General features: G+C 42.6%; 1 protein-coding gene across 1 annotated transcript in view; it reads right to left on the reverse strand.

The window, feature by feature from the left end:
* The window catches only part of SYN3 (synapsin III), a 247,411-nt gene that overhangs the window by 208,602 nt on the left and 12,144 nt on the right, over nt 1-26,665 (reverse strand). The window contains exon 2 of the mRNA XM_068191089.1: nt 18,690-18,879. The gene's annotated coding sequence lies outside the window, so the exon portion shown is untranslated. The remainder of the gene's footprint in view (nt 1-18,689; nt 18,880-26,665) is intronic.

The raw sequence follows: 26,665 nt of genomic DNA on the forward strand, positions 1-26,665 counted from the left end.
AAATGGTTTCTGAATTTTCACATGCAATATGTCAAAACATTAGGAACTTGGGCATTTTTAACAACTGAAATTTAGGTTGAAGCCTTGATAGAAGCAACAGTGTTGCATTAAAAGTACAGAAAATTCTCAGAAGAGTTTGAAAGTACAATTTTTCAACCTTGTATATAGGAAGAATTGAAGTGACAACCCTTTAATTTTCCTTTGTCAGATTGAAAGATGCAATTTCTGATCAAAAGAATTCAGCATCTCTAATTTGAACACTTTCAGAAAGTGTTTTCTCTCAGTTAATTTCTGCCTCTATGGACCAAGGGAGAGGCTAATTTTTAAATGCTTAAGCTTTCCAGGGATGGAAGCTATTTCGGGACCAGCTTTACTGACTATGTTATGTGCCACTTGGTCTTTGTGCCAAAAAAAAAAAGCTTTCAAATCACCTTTCAGATACACAGAAAAAAGCCAGCCTAATTCTGCTCTTTGGTCATGGAGTTTAACATCACACAGAGCTGCCACCAACCTGAGAGGGTTTACATCAGAAATGACAGATGGCAAGATGGTTGCCACCTTTATCAACCCTGTCCTGTCACTGGCTCTTGAGTCTGAACGTGCCTGATACAAGGACAGCCCCGGTTTATAGCTGCTAAAGCTGAAAAGATGTATTTTTCATGTCAACAGAGTGGAACAGTTGGTAATTTTTCCAGAGGAGAGACTGCAGCAGGCTGCCAGGCAGCCATCAATTCTGACAGGCTATTCAGAGAGTCCCCGTTGCTGCACACCAAATTTCTGATCCGCAGCTCAGGAAAGAGCTGGAAGGTGAATGAGCAGCTGACATGCATACAACAAGCTGGCATTCCCACAGCATGGCCATTTTTTTAAAAGTCCTTTAAAGATCATAAAATATTCCTAGCCGTTAGCTGAAAATGCTGAGGTTCAGCCAGAATTTAGTCTCACATGTACACTGATGTGAGGTAAGCATTCATGTACACACATTGAACAGCAAATGCTATGGATACTTCAACTAGTTTGAAACATTTAACACATTTAGGTTAGGAGATTGAAGGGCAATCTCATGAAAAAGGAGAACAGTAATTTTCTGCCCTTTTTCCCTTTTGCAGGTGGGGAAACAGTGAAGGAAGTTTCTCATAAAAGGGCAAAAGTGGGCAGAGGGACTTAGAGAAGCCTATGGATTTGAATAGGGACTACTAAATGTTAAATCAAAGCCACATCACCATGTCTGAAGTGAAGGCTTATTTCAGCCCTGTTGATTAAGTGCTCTGGTACACTCCAACACTTGGTGAGCAGGTTGCAGCTTAAGGAGAACGCAGCCTGCCTAAACAGCAATTGCCCCTTTCCCTGACCATCCTGCTTCCTTATGAAGGCGGCACTGTCCTTAATAGGTCACTGGATCCCTCTCCCAGGGAGAAAAAACATCTCTCAGGAAGCAATGTCTTGGCTGTTTGTTGTTTAGGCATGTGTACAGATAACTCTCCTGCCCCGATCCTCAGAAAGTCTCCACGAGGCTGATCCCTACTGTTCTGAGCCATCTGGATATATCAACTCCAAAGTACTGCAACAGAAAAGCATCCATAATGTACTGGAAGAAAATATTCAGTGTTAGTTGCGCACCAGAGATGGGGTGGATTAAGTATTCCTCAACAGCCGACCTGTGCCATTTGTACTGTGCCTGTAGGATGTGTGGGTATTTAACAGACAGGGTTCTCACTTGAAACAAGACCTCATTGACCAGAGTGTTTTACAGTTAATTAAAACCCCAAATCCATATAAACCTATGTAGCTCCCTGCTGTGAGAAAAATATTAGGTTGAATAGGTCACTTGCTACACTTTAAAGGTCCTTTAGCAAAACTAGACTGCAGGGCTCCCAGAGCCTTGGTTCAAGCCCTGACACTGACAAGGCAGACTTTATAACACCAGGAAGGATAAAATTGCAGTATTTATTATTTTTCATTCTTCACTTAAGAAAATGACCCACCACCTAAAACTAGGCTAAGATAGCTTCCCTTGCACTAAATAAACTACGTAAATTGCACTCCCGTCTTTGAGGAATTCACGTCTCCTAACCAAGAAAGAAGGGTGAGGCAGTTCCTGCAGGAAGTTAGCCCTTACTCTGTTACATGTCTGAGGCAATTCCTCACCTCTCTTATAGAGAGGAGCATGAACATACCCTAGGCCAACACTCTTTGTGATAGAATTCCATCCAACAAAAGAGAATTATGAGATTACGCTAATGCAAATGCATCAGTAGGGAAAAGGGTCATCTGCTGACGTGCCTACCATTTTCCTCACAGCATTTCTGTCGCCCTGATTTGCTGCTCTTCTGTCTACAGAAGTAAAGGGTAATCCTGTTGTGCAATTACCTCCCTCTCCCGTAATTAAATTGTTGCTTGAAGGAACAACGCTAAATGACTTTTAATTTTATTTTGAAATAAACTTTGCTTTGCAACTTCTTTTGCAGAAACGAGAAAAGAGCTGATTTTCTTCTGGATTGTATTGTTCTTCCTTAGCATTTTGTGCTTGGTAAATTACATTAGCACAGCATGAAGCTGGCACAAGATAAGTAATGCAGTTTCAACTGTAAAATCAAAACTGCTTGGCTAGAAGAATAAAGGAAATTTCCTCCTCCCCCTCTATCCACAAGACTCAGGGAAGAGGAAAAGCATAGCTTGGCTACGTTTCTTAAATTGTCATTAAAACATATCGATATGTCCTACAGCAAATTCCTTTTGATTGATGCTAAATGCCTGACTAATTCTGTAGGCTGAGATAAGAAGTGACAAATCTACAAAATTTTAATTAAGTCAGTTTTAACATGACATGTATTATACTTTCCTTTCCTGAACCAGAAGCAGCTCACAAACATCACTTTAAAGAGTTTTTCTCAACCACTGCAAAGAGTTCTGCCAAATGTATCAACTGGAAGGCAAATAAAAAAATCCAAGATCATTGATTCAGGATCTAGGTTCTACATGTTCCCTGTCAAAAAGAACAATTTCAACACTTTCTAAGGGGAAGGACCTCTTTAGTGTACCTCACTGAATAAATTTGGCCAAGATACATAATCCACTCAAGAGGCATGCTGTCATGAAACACCTCTTTTGCTGCTCCCATAAGGCATGTCTGGATTTCAGGTAAGTTCAGAAGCCCCATAGAGAAAGATTTCCTTTTAAATAGCCAAAATTTTCTTTTGGACCAATTATTGTTGAATAAGTGTATTTCCTGTTAAAGTTTTCAATGGACAAGATGATTGGATATGATGAAATGTCAAGCAAAAAGCATTAAAGGAGCTTTATATAATTTTTAGTGAAGTTGTTTTTGAAATCCTCTACTCCATGTTTAACTCCAGCTTTGAAACTTACTTAATGCTGATAATTTCACATGGCAGGGCTTCATTCATGTTGAAAATCATAAAATTGTAATTAACTTAAAGGGACTCTCTACCTTATCTTTCTTACCCTAACAATAAGCAAACTCTAGAAAAGTATTAGCTGAAGTTACCTATGGCACTGAACCTCAAATTCACCTGTTTTAGCACTGAAATAAGCTCATTCTAAAAAAACCCTGCAATTTTTGGATTTGGATGAAGACCTTTGATACCCTTCTTCTTTCTATATCTTAAACACTCATGGTTCATGTTAAAACAGAGTAGGGCAGAAGACTCCTGAATTTGATGGGAAGAAATGAGGATATGGCTTCACTTCAGGTGGCACCCTGTAAAGAAGCTTCCCCACTTTGGGTGAGGGAACAAAGGTGAGTCATTCAAAAGTCTTGGGCAAGCAGCTTCTCTCCCACAGATGAGCATACACACGAACCCAGTGGTGCTTCTTCCTAAAAGACAGCGACCTGTGAGTGTTTTTTGGCCAGGAAGACTCCAAGAAGTCCTACAGTTTTGACACTAGCAATAAGGGTATTAGGGAAAATGTATGGACAGAAAAATTGGATAAAATATGAAGAAAGTCACCAGGGTAAGCAAGACACGTCAATAGCTACAACGTAGGGGCAGTGAGGTGAAGAATACTTCTTAACCACCACAGCTGAAAAAACTTGCAAGAGTTTTAAGTCCACTCAGAGATAAACAGCGTAAAAAGGAAAAATAATTAAAGTACGTGGAGTCATGGAGCTACTACTTCTGCTACATGATAGCACATGGTGATAAAGTCAGCTTAAAAAACAAAAAAGGAAAGCAGCTAATATTATACACTCAGTGGATGGGTGATATCTAAGTCATAAAAGGCCTTCAGAAACAATGAATTTCCAGGACAACAGTTAAAGAGTACACTGAAATGCTCTAGAATTTCCTAGGTGTTTCATCCTCTTCTTTTTTTTTTTTTTTTTTGCTTGCATTCTTCAAGTAAAAAAAAAAAAAAAACCCCTCACTTATTTTGACAGTCTTGTCCTTATTTTTAAACCTCAGCTTATTCACTAGAGAGGAACAATTAACCTTCCAACACAAGTACCAATTCATATACTTAAGAAATTGCATTGAATGAGTGATGTGCAGTCTGAAATTAGACCACACAAATGTTTTAAGCTCTTGAGCAGACTAATGAAGGTAATTATTAGGACAGAAAGGCATTCTCTGAGGGAGCCTGCTGAACTAAAGGCACCAGTCTGGTCTCTTCATTATGTACCACAGTATGGCACAATAAGCTGGCATCTGGCATCAACTAAAGTAGAGAACTTCAGCCCAAAATGCTTCAAAAAGATGTAGCTTTTCTGAAGAATGCTTTCAGACGATAGCTTTCCATTAACCTGCAAAGCAATAAGGTCAAATAGCGTAACTGAGCAAATGAGAGGAGACATCTGACAAAACCCTCAATCCCATGGCAGTTCAGCAGTTTACTATAACTTACTTGGCAGGAAACACAGGGAGCTTAGCCACTATCTGGAGTGCAGGTTTGAGTCTCATCAGCACAGCCAGTCAGGGCTTTCCCAGAAAAACATTGTGGTACTCGACAAGAGCTACGTGTACTGCAGGGACCACCAGCAGTGCAGGCATTTTTGTCCTTCATGAACCTTCATGATCACTTCATGATGCTGATGTGCACGTCTTTTAAGAAAGCTCAGGCTGATTCTTTTTTTTTTTTTTTTGGTCTAGTCTTAGAGTAGCACTTTCCCAACAGTATTATGCCACAATTAGGGGGGATTTGAAAAAAAAAAAAAATAAAAAATTCCATATCTGCTTATTTGCAAGACTTTTGCAGAAGATTAGCAGCAGCTGCATACAAAACCCAGAGGAATTTTGTGTCAGAAGGAGATCTAATAAAATACACATTGAATTTTGAATTCAGGCAAGTACATTTTTCATCTTCCCCAAGAGGGGAAACAAAGCTGCTGTGGCAGCAGAATGTGTTGGTGTTCCATTTCAGAGCTATATGCAGAGAGACTAATGTTATCTTTGCAGAAGCATCATTAGGAAGCTGCCCAGAAGACAGAAAAATAGAGCTTATGTGGGGCTGCACACACAAACATAAAAATGTAAATTGCAAAAAGCCTGAAGAAAATTGGCTGCATTTCAATTTTAAATAGAAAAATAAATTCCACAGACTGGACAATTATTCTCACAGGCTGAAGTCTGGAAAATTTTCTGTATTTTCTTGCAATATTTCTAAACTTCTTTTATTGTTCTGAAAGATGACAGAGGGCAGAAATGCTTCAGCATATGTTTGATATCATTATTAATGACAAAGAAACTGAAGAAAATACTATATTACTGCATTCTGATGCACTCTATGGGCATGGTTAGGGTACCAATTTGATTAAAAGACTGAATCCTGGCCTAATTCAATTACTAGAAGTAATTTAATTACTCTCTCTTGCTGGAGAGGGTATGGAAATTTGTGCAACAGACTTATCTCCATACTTAACTCCCACAGCTACATGAGAAAACATTACCCAAAATATGGTCTACCTGAAATTATATATTAATCAAAACTTAAAAATCGAGAGCAAGGACTAAAAGATATTGAACCAAAGAGATCTTTACATGAGTTACTGAAACTCTAGATCAGTCACATCAGCTAGATAAGCCAAGTCAGTTGGACTTGACTTACGATACAAAAGCTAGGTGTGAACTCTATGCAGTCTATTTAATGTGAGTGAAGAATTTTCTGTAATAAAACAAAGTAGAAAGTTTTTGAGGGCAGTAGAAGGTTTTGAGACTCTGATTAACTTTTTTTCCTTCTGCTGCTTTTACAAATCAAAATAATATGCTGTACCTTTTACTTAAATTGAAGCTCCCCCAGAAAGTTGTTTAGAAACTCCCTTTTCAGAGGGAGCTACAGAGCATTTCAATGCCAGGTACCTCCTCTGCTGTGAGCTTTAGATACGTTTTATAAATCTTTAGATCAAGTTCCTCGAAAGAGATGTGACAGGTAAACAGAACAGGTTAAAAAAAAAAAAGAAAATATATTTCTAAAATTTTTGAAAGTTGCTTAACAATCTCACTCACTCTCCAAGTATCGGACTTTAAGTTACATTTTCATGGCTCTCAAATTAGACACATTAACTAAATTCTGAACTTCATCTTCAGTTAGACTCATTTTGTGCTGATGCTTCTGAGAATCTTGTTTACAAGGTACAAAGTCCTTCCCTCTCCATTGGCTCCCACACTGAGTCCCTGGAGGAGAAATCAAACACCAGCAGGCACCTGGAGCACACATATCCAGGCAATGAGAATCTCTCAGCACAGTAAGACAGCAGGACACAGAGCTGAGAGCCTGAGGAATTGGCTACAGCCAAATTGGGATACACTTTTGCTTTGGGCAGTTGATTTCTGCAGCCTTGGAGGCCAGGGGTGCATCAGCTCTTCTCCCAGCTTGTGCTGCCCTGTTACACTGACTGCACGTTTCCCATTCTGGGTGGGAATTTAGTACTGTGGGAATACAAATATAAACTCGTGGTGACAGGGGTTAATATCATATGTCACACAATCCCATGCTTTGACAGACTGTTTGAAGTCTGAGTGTATTTTGCTGACCACTGGTGGGACCAGCCAGGATGGGACAGCCCAGCAAACATGGCAGGATTAGCAGATGGACAGAGCTGCTGCCTATCTCATGTGCACCAGAGTTCAGCTAGCCAGGAGGAACTGGGTGTGTGGAGGACTAGGTCTTCCTGGGAAGGGGAAGAAAAGAGCCTGCATCCAAGGATGCTTCAAGAGCTGAGAGAGTGGGAGGGATTAGTATTCAACACATGCACCCAGGCAGAGCAGCTAAAAATGGACAACCCACATACTTCAAAGTAACTGCTTAAGTATCATTTTCAAGGTCTACCTGTGCCTAACTTTTCCAATGAATGACAAGAAGGAAATTGAAAACTCCTCTCTCCCCCCACCCAGACAAAACACTGGCACCACTGATGGGAAATGGGAAGCAGGGTGGAAGACAGATTCTACTCTTTCTCTCATTGGGTGTGCAATGGAAATCACAGCTCTTGATAAATGTGTTGCCAAATGGGCAATATATATTTACTAATTTTGGTTCATTTGTCTTCATGGAGCCCATCAGAGAAAATTAATCTCCTAGCTGAAAGTATGCCACTGCCAGAGCCAAACTCCTCTAGCTTGCCTTCAGGGGATTCCTTGCCTTTCACTATGATTGAAGGCCTGTGCTGCACCACTGAGCTGCACCTCATTAAATTAGCACTGAGCAGACTTCACAGAGCTGCTTCCTTTTTAGCACCGTGAGAGTCAGAGCTTGCTGCTGCCATGAGGAATGAGCTGCTGAACGTCATGAAAACACCAACATTAGGTGTAACAAGGAGACACATAGGTAAATAATTTCTGTGCCACCCTCCCCTAATGAATCAGAAAGAGATAATATTCAAATTTTGGTTTCAGCAGCCTGGCTTGCTTCTACTGGTTCTAGGGGACTTCTATCAACTTCAAGAAAAAACAGGCAGAAGGAAAAAATTTTTACTGGGTCCCAGATCATCCCAGGTCCCCTGCTCTCATCTCCTAGTTCTTATCCTGAAGCACATTAGTTCAGCAATTCACTTTTTTTTAAAAAGCAGAAATCTCATGCTGTACTAATAACTTCACAGGTCAAAACCACAACACCACTGAAAACACATCCAAGCTGGAAGGTGAGAGCCAACTTCACAGCTGCAGAGAAAGGAACATTTGCCAAGAGACTCTGGAGTTTTGAAGAGCACTACAGGACACGAGGAGCAGGCAGGTTGAGAGACATCACAGCTTTCCTTCAACAGCAACTGCACAGCAAGTTGCACAGAGCTCTTTCTCCTTCCTGTAGCACCACACAGCAGTCTGCCTCCTGCCATGATATATGCCAGCAGTTCCACAGAATCCATACAACCTATGGTACCTAAAATATAAAATATTTCATTTCTAGAAGTATATTTCTCTAAGGATGATGACCCTTCCACACCCACCTTCCCTGGTTTCCTTCAGGAAATGTATTTCAGAGACACCTTAAATACCTGTAAGTAACTACTTTCTTATCAAACTCCATTGCTGTAAATATGTGAAAAATAGGGTATAATTTAGTCAGCACATGTAACATGCAGAACAACTCCCTCATTAACACTAGGTAAAACTTATTATGCAAATCATAGTTTTATAAATTTAACTACCCATTCATACCATAGTACATTGCTTGCTGGACAACCCCTCTATGATGGAGTGAAATATGTTAGAAGCAGAAAAAAAAATCTCTGCTGTCTTTTTAAAAAAAATAAAGAGGAAATTTGCACTGAAATAAATGCGTCATAAACATGTGTTAAGAAGGATTTACTAAACAAGAAGAAAAAGATTTCTGAGAAAAAAGTTAAAAAATATGAACATTTATATGCTTATTATAATGCATAAGTACACTTCCAGGGTTACAGACACTTGTAATATATAGCATTTGCAAGTATCTAGAAAAAAATTCCTATATCAAAAGGAATATAATTGGGCAATTTTGAAGCATTTTGAAAGACTCAAGTTTTATGACACAGTTACTCTGAATGCTCTTGTGCTGTTCTTGGAATGAACATTTTACAGGTCCTTTTTGATTTCCTAATGCTCCTGTATGAGGCTTCAGAAAAAATCCCTCCTCCCTTCAGGTTTCCCCATCTAATTAGAATATCATGCTCTCCCTACATAGCCAATATTGTCTAAGAACAGATAACTACAAACACTGAATTTCTCAATGAACAGACAAGTTCAGTTTGACAGACCAGCTCTCATGATTTCAAATGGACAAGTTCCATTAAAAAAAAAAGAAAAACACAAAGGAAGAGACATCAGAGGCTTCCTTCCTTCACCTAATGGGACCATGGTGCCTATGGTCCATGGGAAAGTCTGTAATAGCTTTGAAGGCTTAACTGACAGGCAAGTCCAAGTGGAGTCCTGTGGGAAGCCAGCAACCAAGGAGTTAAAGCTGGAGATGAGGAGTGTACACACACAATAATTGTAACTGGCCCTCATTTGGGCCTGCTTAACAAGCATAGCAGATCATTTGTGACACAACCTCAAGCAAGTAAAAAACCCCAAATGAATTTGATGCATTCCTATATGGCATGGCTAAGCAGAGGGGCTTTAGCAAGTTTAAGGAGAAATGTGAGAAGGCAAATGGGGTTAAACAGCTTAGATGGCAGCTGTTCCTGTCCCTGAAAAGAAAATGTGTTCAATTATTCATGTTCAGCTTAAACTAACAATGAAGCCAGCTTCAACAGAGCAATTCTTCTGCATTATTCATACCATGGAGAGGGCAGAGTCTCTGCAATGAGGTGTTTTTGCAGATGGATGAAGCCTACAAATGGTTCAGAAGCTGGGCTTGTTCATAAACTCAGTGGAGAGAGAGAGTGTGTGTGGTATTTAAATATAACAAAAAATAAATTCCACTGAATACTCCTGGGAGCAAATAGATAAAGCTTAGATCATCTGGAAACTAGAGAGGCTTAGAAACATTATCAAGGCAAATTTGAAGCCATCACAGAATGGTTTAGGTTGGAAGGGACCTTAAAACTGATCTAGTTCCAATCCCCTTTCCGTGAGCACACCTTACACTAGACCAGATTGCTCAAAACCCAATCCAACACTTCCAGGGATGTGGCATCTACTTCTCTGGACAACCTGTTCCAATGCCTCTGCACCCTCACAGTGAAGAATTTCTTCCTGAAATCTAATCTAAAACAACTCTCTTTCAATTTAAAGCCATTCCTCCTTGTCCTACCTCCCTGTCCTGCCCTTCTAAAAAGTTCCTCTTCAGCTCTCTTGCAGTTCCCTTTAGGTACTGGAAGGTGCTCTAAGTTCTCTCTGGAGCCTTCTCTTCTCCAGGCTAACAACTGCAGTTCTCTCAGCCTTTTCTCATAGGAGAGCCGTTCCATCCCCCTGACCATCTTCATGGCCTTTGGGCTCATTTGAGCAGGTCCATGTCCTCCTAAGGTTGGATGCAGCACTCTGGGGTGTCACCAGAGCAAAGCAGAGGGGCAGAATTCCCTCCCTCCACCTGTCAGCTGCACTTACTCTGATGCAGCCCAGGATACTATCAGCAAGCATCATCAGGAGGAAGCAATGAAGTTCACATCTCAGGTGTCTGGTCATTGTATCTGTTATTCTGCAGGAGAAAAATCCAGAGAAATCCAGAGAAAAATCCATTTAATGTAGTGGTTATTGCATCCCAACAGGTCTTCTGTGGTCACTCATGCTTAAGTGAAGGGCCAGGAGTTGTCAGTTTCTCCAAAGACTCCAGCTAGCCTCCAGACCAGCTTCAGCAGCCAGCTGCATGTCTTTGCTAAGTCTCAAGGAATTCCAACAGCTGAGCCTTTCTAGCTGTCAGCAGCTGGAGAAACTGCTCAGGCCTCTGAAAATTACATGAGGGGGCAGTCAAGATGGTACACCAGCAAAGGAAATTCTTCAGAGGTTATTTTGTGAGTAGGAATTTTAAAGAAGTCTGGAAGTATCATATCATTTGTTCATGACTGCAGAGCAGAGCTGTCCTGCAACAATTACAGGGTCCTATTTGATGGGAGCACCAGGCAGTCCTGAGGGTTTCATCACTCCATCTCCCAAAGTAGGACCTGCACCTATCACAGTCATCCCTTCCATTCCTCTCCCAACTTGTTCTTCAGAGTGACATCCTACATGGATGCATTCATTAGACCTCAAAGTTCCCTACAAAAGTTGTCTGGTTTAGCCACAGAGTGTAACAGAGAATGGGCTGGAGAAACACAGGAGGACTCTGAGCAAGCCAGACTGAACTCTGCTCTGCAGGCAAATGCTCAGAAGTCCTGTCAACAGAGCTGAGAAGACAGTTTTCAGGAAATCCCAGATGATATTCCTCCATGTGGCATAGACTGAGATGGCTTCCTTTCATTCCATCTGATTTTTCCAAACACCTCCATAACTCTGCATGAGAAACCCTTCATTTCTAGTCTGATGAAAACAGCAGTATAACAAAACCTGATCAGTAAATCCCACCACTCTTTGCAAGCCAATACAGCCTCTCTGGGATATGCCATTCCATTTATTTATAAACACAGGGGTGCCAACTCAGCTACAGATATGTATCTGAGGCAAGCAAGGAGCTCTGAACTCCAGAAAGGAAAGAAATGTGGATGAAAACAGATCCCTGACTACCATCATGTGGGACTGAGCATCAACACAGCCCTTAAGGTGCATGGAGAAATATGTGTCCTACCATAAATAGGTATCCAAACCAGTGAGCTCACAAAATATTACTTGCCACTGCAATGGAGAGAGAATAGTGCCAACCTCTAATGACACGTCAGACCACAGATGAGAGCAGCTCCCTTTGGTACTTCATGTTCTGTGAAAGACCAGAGCCAGAGATAGTGCAGGCCTGTAAACCAGAGCGGAGATTTTAAGCCGACCTCCTGCAGCCAGTGGATGCCAGTGCACAGCCAACAAGGCACAGCAGAAACCTTGCAGTGCCTCCTGTGCAATACTCAGCTCCAGGGAACACCACTGTGCACATGTTTTAGTGACTGGTGTCACCGTGCAAAGCTCATTTATCTCATCTCAGCCTCATGCATGTCACATGATCCTTTATGCCTACTCATTTCCTACACAACCACACTTACAACTCTGAAGCTGCTCTTCTAGAATCGCTTTATTTCAGAGGCTGAAGTTCGCCCTCTGCAGAGCAGACCTAAAATGTCTGTGGAAATCTCTTCCCAAGTCTTTGGGATGCAGCAAAGCACTTTGAGAGTGAGAGCCAGGATTTTAATCAAGATTTAAGTCACAGACCTCATGCCCTCCCTGCAATTAGTCACCCCATTAACCAATTATCCTCACTGCTGGGAGCTGGAACTCGATTTTTAGCCAGGCTTTGTCTCACTTTAGGTGCCAACCACTGTGTATCATAATTTTCTCTTGAGTTAGAGAGCCATCTAGCAGTGGACTCATCACCTTGCAGATTCCAATAGCACATTAATCCTTTTTCATATAAGCTTACTAAACATGGATTTTGCTACATACATTTTCCTGAATTAACCTCAAACATTTTCTGAAATTTTCAGACCTCCTCCACGACCAGTTGTCCTTTTGGAAATGTAGGCAACATAGACTGATGAAATAAAAGCATTCAGGGACTTAATAAGAGGTGACATCATTACTGTTTTACAGGTTATAATTTTACTGACTTGTTAATTGCAGGATTGCCCCTCACTAACCAAACCAATTAATTTTCAGAGCTTTATGCATTTTCACATCATATGTTCCTAGCATGCTACACAGTAGATTGATCTTTCACTATGTTCTTTATTGGAATCATGGTATTGTGGATGGGTTTTCAACATTCCACCTGAAGTTTGTGTAAGATATTTTACGGAAAGAGTTTTATTGCCAAGAGGAACCCAAGCTAAACATAGCAACATCCTGTCTTTGCATGTGTACTGAAGGAAAGAGCACACCCTTCCCTCAAGGGCTTCTAGACCTGGCTTCTCCTCCCCACCAGCCTTGGCATAAACCACAGCACTGAAACACAGTGGCAGAGCATGACATGTCTGGAACAGAGGCTTTCATCCCCCGGCAGAACACACACTTGTTTTAGCAGCATGACTACAATAGCAGGAGAGTGAGCACCAGAGAAAGAGGAAAAGGAGAAAGAAAATAGGTCAAGATCAAGAACAGAGCTGAGCCCTGGTGCAGTGAGAACGTGGTCAAACACATATCTGTTTTGCAGATGCATTTGTCAGACAAGTGGCAGGCCCCATTCTGGCTTTATTCCTAATCTTTGAACATACTCATTGATGTAGGCAACCCCAGACTTACACGAGCCAGAATCTGTCCTTGAGCATTTAAGAGGTATTTCTGACAACACACCAGTCCTCAGGCAGGCACAGACCTGAGAGGAAGAGCAAAGCAGAGGGCAATGCAGCTCTTCCCCTCCTGGGCCCCCATCCACTCCCACACTCCTCCACACCCCTGCTTCCTCCACTACCAAAGACAGCTCGAGCTGGCAATGCTGCCACAGAGGAGAAGGGGACAGTCACTGTAGAAAAGTAAACTCATTGTTGCCCCACAGTCAGAAGGTCAGACTCAGACTTGTGATAGGCATCCAAGACACAAGTCTGGGCTACTCTGACCTCAATTTTATTATTTATTTTAACCAAGATTCTAGGCCTTGAATTTTTTAGGGACCAAACTGATATTATGATGGAAGATTATGGTCTAGGAAATGAAAATATTATTTTAAAATTTAAAAAAATGTGTAGGGTGATGTTTAAGCTGCTCAGAAGTAATTTATTTTCCCTGATGGAGGTGATGCTCCTAAATTTTTTGCTTTGTTTTAGCTAATATTGTTACTACAAACATAACTGTATCCCAGCTCTTTTGGATATGCTTCTCCCTACACTTGGTTTCTTAATGGAATAATTTAAGTCCTTCAGATCACTGATAGGCCACAGGATCCAGGGATCACCTCTGCACCTGTGATTCACCTAATTGCATGCTCTTCTTGCAAGCATGAGTTACTGAATTTCCTTCTATGCTGAAAGGAAAAAAACCACAGTTCACGCAGAATCAAAACTTCTCTCTAAAGCATCTTTTCTTCTTTGGGGGAGCTCACATAACAGAGGTTTAATGCTTCAGCATCTTTTAAAGAAGAAGACAAAGCAATTTTCACTGGCCTTTCCAAGGCACACTCACTGCCTGCCTGTGCAGCCCAGGCAGGGCTGAGCCCTTTGGTGCTGCCATCAGCTGTGCAATTCACCCCACTCACCCCCACGGAGTCATAGGAGAGTTTGGGTTGGAAGGGACCTTCAAAAGCAATCTAGTCCAGCCCTGCCCTGCAATGAACAGTGACATCTTCAACAAGCTCAAACTCTCAGAGCCCCATCCAACCTGGCCTTGCATGTTTTCAGGGATGGGATATCTATACACCTCTCTGAGAAACCTATTGCAGTGTTTCACCACCTTCACTCTAAAAAAAGTATTCCTTTTATAAATTTACCCTCTTTCAGTTTAAAACTATTGTCTCTTGTCCTGTTGCAACAGGTCCTCCCAAAACATTTGTCTGCATGTTTTTTACCTGTGCCCTGTCAGTACTGAAAAGCTGCTATAATGTCTCCCTGGATCCTCCTCTGCTGCAGTCTGAACAATCCCAGCTCTCAGCCTATCCTCACAGAAGTGCTCCAGCCCTCTGATTAGTCTCACTGCTCTCCTCTGGACCAGCTCCCACAGGACCATGTCCTCCTTGTGCTGGGGGCCCCAGAGCAGGATGCAGCACCAGGGGTGGGGTCTCACCAGAGTGGAATAGAGGGGCAGAATCCCCTGCCTCAACCTGCTGGCCACGAAGCTGCTCGTTTTCCTGGATTAGCATCACTGTTTTCCCAGGATTAGCGATCCGGAGGCACCATCTAGTGGTGTCTAGAAAACGCAGTCTCTCATTTAGTTGCTGGTTCTGAGACCTACAGAAACAATTCGTGTCATCTGCTAAGTTTGCACCCTCCACCTCCTTCCAGACAGGGAAGGAAACCTAACACAGGATAGACAGGAAGCCCTGCAGAAAGAGGTTTGACAAGCAATTATTCACCAGAGTCACAGACAGGCTCTAGACTAAACTAAACTTCATAAAAAGCTGAATAAAAAATCTCAACTGGGTGCTCAGCTGAGGGAGCACAGCACAGGGTTGTTGCTCCTGGACCCTGACCTGGCTCCAGAGCCACAGAATTTAACCAGCTCCTAGACACAAAATCTCCATTGGGCTTGCAAATAAAGTGGCATTTCCATACCAGATCCTGACATCAAAACCCAGGTGGTTTTATCAAAAGGAGCAACTCCATTTGATAATGTGTCCATTTAATGCAGAATTCAGTATGAAGACCATATGACTCCTATAGTTTTTCCCTTTAACAGCTACTTGTATTCCTCATCCTATCCATCTTCAGGAAAGCCAAAAAAAGTAGATGCTGATAGAAAGTAAGAAACTGCACCTCTCCTAATTCTTAGTATTTACAATTTATATTTAGTTATAAGCAAACAAGTTACCTTTTTCTTGCATTCAAAGCACTCTAGACAACAGGCTTTTTAGTCCCCATTGCATTTGCCTTTTATAGCCATGAGTGTTTCACATACAAGACTTTTTGAGCTGAAGAAAACATACTGCTCTATAATTATATGACCCTACACAGTACTATAAACAAAGTTTTCACGCATATTTGTTTACATTTGATGTTCTCATATCATCCAGGGACAATAATGCCCAGCTTCTTTCAGTAATGCTTGAGCCAAGAAAAAGATGAAGAGTTTTCTTGCAGGCATTTGCCCCACTTTGTGTCTCAGTGCAGAGATGAGTTGGTTTTGTATATCTACGTCTCTGAGTTCTCCATCACTTTTCCCCTCTCAGTGGTTTAACTTTTTCTGGCACTGAAATTTTTGTACATTCAGCTACCACCACTGTGGTTCTAACTCTCCATACAAAGAAGGAAGAAGCTCCTTTACTCTTTATACTGTCTCTTCAAAGACATTTTCATCCTGTAGACATGTTTATTTAAGGAATATAAAATAAACAGCATTTCCTCACCTGTAACAATGAATATAAATTTTTCATTTATTTTAAGTGTCCACTGCAGATTCAGAACTAGAAGCACTCTCCCAGGTTTATCACACTTTTATCAAGAAACCTTCCAAAATTATTGACCTATCAGGCTACCACTACAGCCACATTTGACCCGTCTTGAGTCAGACTGGCCTCTCTACCAGAGCCTGCAAGGAGCCCTTCAGCATCAGCCACTGTGATCAGCAAGGGCAGGATCACAGCACAGTCAGACCAGGAGGAGCACAGAGATTCTGGATGTGTGAGAGCTGGGCCCAGTGACTGGCTCCAAACTCAAGACAGGAGGAGGACAGACTATGGAGTGGGAACTTATGACTCCATCTTTGGCTTATTGACAGGCACTAACATGGCTTTCATCTCCACACTAGGAGGGATCATGTGTCAGGCCCATGTTTATACTGGAAGCCCTCTTTTGGTATTAAGCTGTGGTCAAAAGCAGGACTATTTCAGTAACTGTGACTGTCAAAAATAATAAACAGCTTTACAGGGCTGTATCTTTAAATTCAGATTGAAAATAACCCAAACCCCAAAACTGAAAAAACCCTCAAATTCTGCAGATTTTTTTTTTTTTAAGATGGCAAACTGCAGGTCCAGGATTGCCTCCCCTACTCTTCTGCAAAGGAGTTGAAATAGTTGGGATGATTCTATCTGGAGTATATTCAGCCAGAGGCAGGTACCCACAACAGAAAAGAGCATCTTAAACAACCTATTGATGCTGAAAGCAATAGAAGACATGCAGATGGGAATATCAAGAAAACAATAGTTATTTCCTGCACAGCCTATAATTAGATACTAGGGCAGTACCTTATACATAGTTAAGACCCAAGCCAGAATACATTTTGCTTATTTTTCCATCTCTGCTTTCCCATCTGGGCTCCTTGTGTTGATGCTTGCCAGCTTTCTGACAAAGCAATATATCTGTGGCTGATAGTGGATAGGAACCATTGTGAAATATGTTTGCTTCAAAACCAAAATGCTATTAATTTTTTTCTCTAAGTAAGTGCTGAGAACAGTAAGGTTTAATTTCCTGCCTCCACCCTTTGCTGACTTCTCTTGTTAACCTCAATTTATTTTTTTACCTCAGCCTGTAAGAGAGCTTTACAAACCATGGTGTTATTTCAACACTTATTTTTCATTCTGGTACCTGGATTGGGAAGACAACAAACTGAGTATTCTATATTTGTTTTTTCAAAAAAGACCCTTTTTTGATGCCTAAGCACACCCTGAGAAGCTTGACTTTAGACAGGCATTTTTGGATACCATCCCCTAGGAAAAGTGCTGCTCAGACTCTTATGTCCAAGGGATGACTTTGGCCCTTCTTGGATGTCAAGAAACATAGTCCCTGCTTCAGGACACCTTTTCAGTCCTGCTCTCTAACCCCTCGGTAGGGAAGCCCCAGAAGGTGTGTGTGGGCAAGGCTGCTCCTGTGCACAACCCACAGTGCCCTTGGCACTGCATTTACAGATGAGGGCAAAGGGAGACTCTGGCTGGAACATGCTGGTATCTGCCTATCCACAGCTGCGATGCTGGCCTGAAAGTGCCTTGGGCAGTCCATACAACATCATATTGCCAGGTTAGTGACAGAAAAATGGCATCAACACTCACAGGCCACTGCGTGGGAAAGCGGGTGGTGTACAGGCTGGGAGGAAACCCACCCTATAACCCCCTCCAAACAGCAGGCATCAGGCTGTCTCTCATTTCTTCTTCTATCTTTTAACTACTCACTTTGGGTAGTGTAGGCTTGAAAGGGAGAATTTAACCAGCTGATCAAGTGGTACTACTTGTTGGCTGAAGGCTATCAGATGAGACAAGGTAATACAGTCCTATGGTAATGCAAGCACTTATTTTCCAAGTGTCTGAGTCATGAACCATTTTACCTGTCTTGGGTCTCTCAGAGAGTTGGTACAGTAGAAAAATGCTAAACGGCATCTGAAAAAGTCACTGCATCTAGAAAAAACTGTGGTGCTGTTTTGGGGTAGTAGCAAAGGGCTAACTTGATATTCAGCTCACAACCTGCTAAAAAGCCAGTGAGCATATAGAAGATCTGACTGAGCATTTTACCTCTTTCTATGACCTAGTGTCAGGTACAAAGTTCAGAGAAGCATACCACGGCGGTGAACATGGATATTTCCACACCAGTCATAGCAGTACAGAGAAACCCCTCAGTGTCTTCACTAAAAATACGTGGATCTGTGCCTGTGCTGGGCCATAAACTTTCATCTAACATTAAAAACCCAGAACTACCTAAAGCAAGCGAACTCTTTGTCAAAGGACAACACTGCTCTTTTCCATTTCTAAGAAAATCAAATCAGTTTTAAGGTTGCTTCACACTATATGCAAGAAATCTGCAGCCAGACCCCAGCCCAAGAGCTCTGTATGACCCACAGAGGCACAGAATGGCAGAGATACTGAGTTTGGAAGGTTCCTCTGCAGACAGTTTTGTTCAGCCTTCCTGCCTAGAGCAGAAAAGTTTCTCAGGGCCATGCTTGATAGGGTTTTGAACATCTCAAAGGGTGGAGACTCTACAACCTGGCTGGGCAATCTGTTCCACTGGCCAACCACCCTCACAACAAAAGAGTAAAGTAGAGTAGAGTTTGGAAGGGACCTATGGCACTCATCTAGGCCAGTGGCAGGGTGTGGGCTATGTGTCTCACCTGACAGATGCTGATCTCTGCTGTGATGAAGCAGATGTAGGGCTGCCTGTAGGAAAGGCCAGGGACAGCCAGAGTTAAGTTCTGATGAGACCTCATGGCAGGCTTTATCTGTGAAACAACTTCTGTTGAAGCACCGTCACCAGGTTCTGGATGTGATTATTTTGATGAATAACATTCACACATCACCTCCCTGCTGGAATTTAATTGACATAAGGAATAGAACATGGAAGAAATCTGTGCTGCGCAGTGACCCAAAGATATATGGAGGCCTACTTACAAGCTCAGGTGAAAAATGGGAGAATAATAACACCTATTTTGCAAGGTATTTGACTTATAGGCCTATAACTCTTAAATCTTGGCAAACATGCTCCAAAACGAGCTGGAAATATGAGAAATTTACTGCACACTAAGCATTCTCCCCCTAATGAAAGCAGCAGGACTTCCCAGTCCTCCTATTGCCTCCTCCTGCCATTCATCATCGAGCAGGGAAAAGACAGACCTCCAAAGCTTGTGGGTAGAAATATGATCCTCACACCAGGTTTTACACCTCAATGTACCCCTTATTTCAGCAAAGGCTGCTTTACACCATCAGCCTATCCATCAGTCCAGTTCACATGATAGAGGATGCAAAGAGGAGGGAAGAGACAGGATGTCAAGAAAGGTCTGTTTCTGACGAGGTGTGAGGGAGTAACTTGGGCAAAGCAGTTTGCAACTGTGGTGCAGGGCTGCTGTTGGTTGGGGGCTGAGGTGACACACACCCCAATTATTCTTGCTAGCCAAAAGCACAGGACATGAAGCCCAGTTCCTTTTGGTGCTGCTGCTACCCCCACTGGCTCCTCAAAGGGGCTTCAAACACTGCCCAGGGATGGCGCCCAACCCAGCTGGCTGGGTTTAGAGAGGAGAAAGATCTTTGCTGGGAGACAGCCAAGGAAAGTGGTCTGAAAAAGCTCTGTGAAGGCATTTAGAGATGGAAAAACTATAGATACCTGTTTGGAAATTGGAACCAGTAAAAGTGAGATGTGAGGCCATCGTGAGAGGAACAGAGCAAAAAGGTGAGCGAGTGCAGGCAGAATGAAGATTTGTTTGCTCTGAATTAATGAAGTATTTTGTCTTACAGAGCCAAAGGGCTATAAAGTTTCAGCCTGCACTTGTTTTTAACGCTTATTATTTCTTGCCTTTATAGCAAGAGTCCTTTATAGCTTGACAACAGAAATAAAGCAGTCTACCAGAAAACAAGTGAGGCGTGAACGGCGATAAGAACAAGGGGAGATCTGTTTACCAGGCAGGATGAAAATATAAGTAATTAGCTTACCAACAGGCAGGGACTGCTCAATCAAAAGGCAACATGATGCACAGAAGACCTTTACTGATGGACACATAAGAAACTATTTCAAGGAGATCAAATTTAAACTCAGCTAACAAAAATTTAATGACGCTGTCATTAGTAATTCAGATAGCTTTTACAAAAGACATCACTTCCATTATCCAAACTTTTCCAAACCATTTTATTATTCATAAACGATTCATCTGGCCCTTTGCAGTGAACCCCAGGCTGACTGGAGATGCTACTGGTTAATGAACATCTGGTTCAGACTTAGTGTGGATGAGAGATGGCCTTAGGCAGAGTCACAAAAGCAACACTGTGATCTTAAAAAGGATTTTTTCAGCTGAAAAAGAAGTAGGTCAAAACACAGGTCAGGATGTAGAAGTTCAGAGACTCTCTGTTCTGATCTACCAATGTTCTGTTTGATGCTCAGCAAAGTATGATCTCTACATGTATTCATTTCAAAAGCTGAAATAATGGTGATGGTTACTTAATCCAAAAGGCCACTGTCAAGACTAATCACAAAAAAATGTTGATAGAACATTATCAAATTCTTGGGCATAACACATCACAGAAATGCAAAATATTGTTTACAATCACAGAGAAATGACTATGTTAAAAATATCAAGGTTGCAAATTCAAGCATTAGAAAGCTGGGGATTTTCAAAACTAAGAGTATAGTTAAAATCTTAGTTTGACTTCTCTATTTGCGTGTACAATCATAGAATCGTTAAGGCCAGAAAAAACCTCCAAAATCATGATGTTCAACCTTTGACTGAATACCACCATGCCAACTAAACCATATTGTGAAGTGCCACATCTACTCATTTTTTGAGCACTTCCAGGGATGGTGACCCTACCACTTCCCTGGAGAGCACGTTGCAAAGTTTAACCACTCTTTCAGTGCAAAACTTTTCCTAATTTTCCTAAGCTTGAACCTCCCCAGTGTAACTTGAAGGCCATTTCCCCTTGTCCTGTCACTACTTGCCTGGGAGAAGAAGCCGGCTTCCACCTGGCTATACCCTCCTTTCAGGGAGTTGTGGAGAATAATCAGGTCCCCCCTGAGTGTCCTTTTTTCAGACTAAACACCCCCAGCACCCTCAGTTGCTCCTCCCAGTCTGTGCTTCAGACCCTTCACCATCTGCACTGCCCTTCTCCGGACACCCTCCAGCATGTCAGTGTCCCTGGAGTGAGGGGCCCAGCACTGGACACAGGGTGGAGGTGCAGCCCCACCAGTGCTGAATACAGCGGGACAATCGCTGCCCTGGTCCTGCTGGCCACATTACTGCTGATACAGGCCAGCATGTCTTTGGCCTTCTTGGCCACCTGGGCACACCTGGCTCATGTTCTGCTGCTGACAACCAGCACCCCCAGGTCCTTCCCTGCTGGGCAGCTTTCCAGCTACTCTTCCCCAGCTTGTAGCACTGCATGGGGTTGTTGTGACCTAAGTGCAGGATCTGGCACTTCACCTTGATGAACTTCATACAAGTGGCCTTGTCCCATCAATCCAATCTGTCCAGATCCCTCCAGCAGGTCAACAATCTCATCCAACCTAATGTCCTCTTCAAACTGACTGAGGGTATGCTTGAGATCCCCTGTCTGGATCATCAGTGAAGGTATTAAACTGGACTGGCCCCAAAGCAGCCCTGGGGAACACTCCTCATCACTGGCTGCCATCTGGGTTTAAGTCTCTTCACCACAACTCTCTGGGCTCGAGCAGTGCATTACAAGGTACTTTGCAAACACAAGTCATTTCAGGCCAGTACGTGGCAGCAGCAGAGCAAAAGCCCTCTCTCTATCAACACACACCTACAAGCCATCACATACATACCAAGGGGACAGACTCACTCGTGGGGATGTGAGCAGAGCTGGCCAAAAGCATAAATAGCCACAACCCCCAAAGTTTTCTACAGATAAAGAATGAAGTATTTAAGGGTGTGTGACAAAAAATGATGTTAGAAGTATCCACCCTGGAGAGTGTATGTTGCCCCCATGGAAAGCAACATTCATTCTGTGTTATGTACAATGACTGGTAGCACTTTGGCATTCAACTTTGTTAGAATTTGTTTTTTACTACCTCATCCTGATGTTGCTTTTCCTTCTATTGGATCACTTCTTTTGCCTTGTTTGTGGCATCCCATACTGCTGCGTCTTGGTTTCTGTATTTCTGCTTCTACTCCTTTTATCCCTTCTGGTTGTCCTTCCTTCTTTTTCTCTCTGATTTTCCCTCACACACTTCCAGTTTTTCTTCAAAAAAATTTTCTCCTCTCTTTTCCTCACATCCCTTTAATCATTACTGTGTTATCTTACTGTCATCTCTGCAAGGGCCCCATGAATGCTCTTCCACTTCCACAGCCCAATACTTTCAGTTAAAACCCATTTACTGGCAAGAACTGAGGCAACAGATTAGCATAACTTTGATTACAAACTGCTTCATGAAACTGAAAGAAAATCCAGACTAAGAGAGGAACAAACAACAGATAGCAGTGACCAAGAGGGTTTGTGATTACCACAGAGCTCAATGAAGCATCTACCTGCAGCCCTGGCAGTTGTGGAGCCTAAATGACTCTGTGGCAGTCTGCGCAAAATACAAGGAGGCTGCCCAGAGCTCTGCCTCCTCTTCCTCCTAAATAACATTTCTGTATGGAATTGCCCAGAGGAAAATTAGCCTCCTAGAGAAAAAATACAACTCAAAATCAGGCATGTAGTGAGCAAACTTGATAAGAAATATTGCAGAGGAAATGAAATTTCAAAGAGAGAAATGGGTTAGTGATAAACCTCTCACACCCGAGCAAATTTTTCATGTCATTTAAGCTTGGGATAGGTCTATTAGGTTTCATTGGAGTTACAACACTGTACATGAGATCTGAATTGTCCTATGGTATTTTAAATATTATCCCCTCTTCCCTGCCCTGCTCTCCCTACAGCATGAAAGTGTCTGTCTAAAGGACAAGAGTCACATTTGCACGACCCAAGTAAGAGGATTCAAAGTGTGCTAATGATCCAAGCTGTCGCATTTGGCATTTTGAAAGGGCAATGCTAGGATCTGAGATTATGGGCACAAAGACAGATTTAAGCAAATCAAATTCTCACAACCATTCCCATATAGGCCACTAACTTGAATTACAATGTTTCCAGAGGTGACATTTCACTATAGCATTTGGAGCAAAAGGACATGCCTTCCTAAGACAACTTTTTCTTTGTCCTCCTGAAATGATGTGCACGCCTAGGACAAAGAGATAGAGAGCCCACTGCGATAAATGAAGTGGAAACCTCAATTTGAAAAATCAGAACTAAACTGAACTAAACATTCCTGTTTTGAGAAGACTACTGACTTTTGTGTAGGCAGCTGGGTCTGAGATAAAACATTGACTGCACTGGACCACCTGCAGAATTATCCAGGAACAACAACTGCAATTTAGATTCACAGCCTGTCTTACCTCAGCTTACTTACTCCAGGCATGCAAGTCACTAGAGAGCAGCACAAAGCATATTTACATTCCCAGTCTTATACACCCTTCAGCCAAGCCCACTGCAGAACTCTTGTCTTTCAATCATGAGTAAAGTTTCTGTCGATTGTACAAGCTAACCCAGCTGTGCTATATACAGTTTTATTTGGTCTGGCTGTGGAATAGGAATTAGCTCATTTGGCTGGTTGAAAATCCCGATTGGCTCAGTTTCCCCCAGAGCATTTCCACAATAACCTGTGTAAAACACGTGGCAATCACTGCTTAAAGTACCTGTGGCTTTATTTTGTCTGCAGATAATCCAACCAACCAAGATGTAAGTGATTTAAACAGTTTGGGACACCCTGATCTGGAGAGGTGTGCTGTCCCTGTGCCACCATGTATGTAAGACAGACTGACAGGCAGAGGGACTGAACCTGATTGCCTTTTCTTTTTCTTAGAGAAGAAACTGAGACAAGGCTCTGCAAATTCTTCCCTGGTCAGCACATCCCGAACCCCATTCCTAAGTACTTCCTTATTCCCACAAAAAAAGGCTCCAGGCTCTCAAAGGACTTGGCTGACAAAACTTAGTCTTCTCCCTTTGCTCCACCACAAGAAGCAGCAGCACAAACTCCCCTGATTAACTCATCCCAGAAACATCCTCCTTATCCTGGCACAGAACTTTCCAAAGGTGACAGATATGGGACTGCCATCCCATGGTGGGTACAACCCCCAAAGGCCTTAACATCAGAACTTCTGTTCTCTGGCCTGAGTAAGTGGGAAGTGAAGGAAGCATTGTGCCCTGTGAACTGTCATGCACAAGCACAAAAGCTCAGAAGTTCATTTCGCCACCCCCGTGCTCCAGGCTGGGCTTCCCAAGCTACCAGTTACTTGAGATAAAGCAGACCCACACTCCCAGAGGAACAGATGTTCAGTCCTTGGATCCTTTACTAAGGATGTCTCTTGGTTAACCTTATCTCCAACAATAATGTCAGTCTGACATATTACTGACCCTCTTCCAAGTGTTTCCAGTGAGTCCTCAGAGATTTCGCTACCTGATACAGACTTTCACCTTGTTTGAGTTGTTAAACCAGTTGTAACTGCTATGAGGTACTCCGGAAGGTGACTGATACTTTCCAGGAGTCTCTAGTGGCAGAACAGTAGCTATAATTAACCATAACTTGTTTTCCCTCCTTCTGCCTCTCACTCTGAGTGCACACAGCAATACATATCAGATGTGTGCACTGAAGTGTGATTCCAGGTGAAACTGTGTTCTCTGCTGAAAACAAAACCAACCCCAAATGTAAAACAGGAAAAAAAAATTCAGAAGTTTCAAATAAGTTTCAAAAAAACCTCATCATACCCATGATTTCCCCAACAGCATTATTTTCTGTTCCCCAAGGAACAGCTGTTTTCAGACTAGATTAGCATCACTCTACTGATGACCCTTCAGAGTAAAGTTTCAAGGCAGCAGCTTCTCAAGTTCTACATGATTTCCCATCTATATTTTTGTTGCTGTTGCCAAACATCTTTGCAAATGCAAAATAACACTTCTCATTATTGCTCAGTATGAGAGGACTCTCCCATCTCCAGGCATCCCTGTCACACAGGGAAACATGGAAGGGAAGCTAAGCTGAAAAGCAGTGCAGAAACAGCAAAATGTAATGCCTGAAATTTAATATGAAAAAAAGCACGAAATACTCTTCTAAGGGTTGCTGTGGATGTGAGATTTGTTCTTATTTAACATGATGCCTCTAAGGGCAATGGGCCTGTGCCCATCAGGGAACAGTGTCCCAGGAACTTAGGCAAGAGCAGAAAAAATTAATTAATCAGTGCACTGTAAGTAAGTAAAACAGGAAAAGCTTTCAGCTTCCTGATTCTTTCCCTCCAAAGGGCTCCTGCCCTGTTCATCCAGCATTTTACACTTCAATGCTTAAAATTTGCTAGATAACTTATTAAAAACACTTGCTAGCATTTCCACACAGTTTCTATCAAAGTACCAATGATGATCTTTACACAGAGGGACAATAACTTTTGTATTGAGAGAGAGAGAAGAGGAAGAGAAGGCCACAGCTACCCCCACCGGAGAAAAGTGGGAAAAGGTGCTGTATACAAAGGGGTGAAGATGCACCCTGCCCCCAGAGGAGCAGGAAAGCACAACAGCTGTTAGGTTATGTATCATAAAGAGGGAAGCAGAGACTGAAGGGCAAAGTCTCCCCGCATGCCCACCATCACCCACTCGGGGCAGCAGCCAGCAGAGGGCAATGCCAGCCCACGTACACTCCAAAAGCAAACAGGGTGGCTCTGTCTGCCAGCCAGTGTCCCAACACTTTCTGAAAAGTGTGAATTAAATAGGATATTTCCCCTTTGCGGACCTATGGCACTCCAGCAGTGATTGTGCTTGCTCTGATGCAGCCCTGAGCAGCTCTGTGTGCCATGGCGTGGGGAAGCAGGGACCTGAAAGTGCACGTCTGGCCCATTCAATACAAAACCTTTTTATTTTTCATCAGCCTCACTGCTGTGCATTTGGCTTTCCTGAATGACTTGCTATGCACAATGGTCTGAGCTGTTATCCGCTGCCTTTCAGAGGTGAGGCAGGTAAATGATAAGCAGTTTTGTGCTGCATGATTTCTCTGTACTTTAAAGTATGCTTGGTTGAGCCCCTGACACTGGGCTGTGCAGCTTGACATCCTTAATGACTTCCAGAAAGGTGCCAAGCAGAACTGCAGTCCCAGCTAACACAGCACAGAAGAGATGGGTGTGAGCCCACTCACCTAGGAGTTACAGTCGTGGTTATTCTTTCAGGCTATTGCCTCTCCTGTCAGTTGTCCCCCAAAGTAAAGCAGTCAAGTTTGGTATCATTGCAAGAGTTTTCAGGCATTCCATAATAAAATATTGTCTGTGTATGACCAGAAGCTTCAGGACACGGCAATGTGGACTGCTTTATGTAGTCATAGGAATAGAGCACAGCTAAGAGAGACAAGGGCAGGAGAACTGGTATGCAGGGAGAGCACTTGGAAGAGCAGGGGAGTGCCTGGGCTTGCTGGACTCCCAGGAGTTGGAACTGAGGTGCCAACAGAGAAGTGATTCAGGCAGGTGCTTGGGCAGAGTAGGGCGGTGATGGGTGAGAGCTGCAGGAATTTTTCTATGGGTTGGGTGAGTTTAAATGAATCAAATAATTGTTCGGGTTGGAAAGGAGCTTAAAA

Source organism: Anomalospiza imberbis, chromosome 5 (assembly GCF_031753505.1).
Source record: "Anomalospiza imberbis isolate Cuckoo-Finch-1a 21T00152 chromosome 5, ASM3175350v1, whole genome shotgun sequence".
NCBI classification, from domain to species: domain Eukaryota; kingdom Metazoa; phylum Chordata; class Aves; order Passeriformes; family Viduidae; genus Anomalospiza; species Anomalospiza imberbis.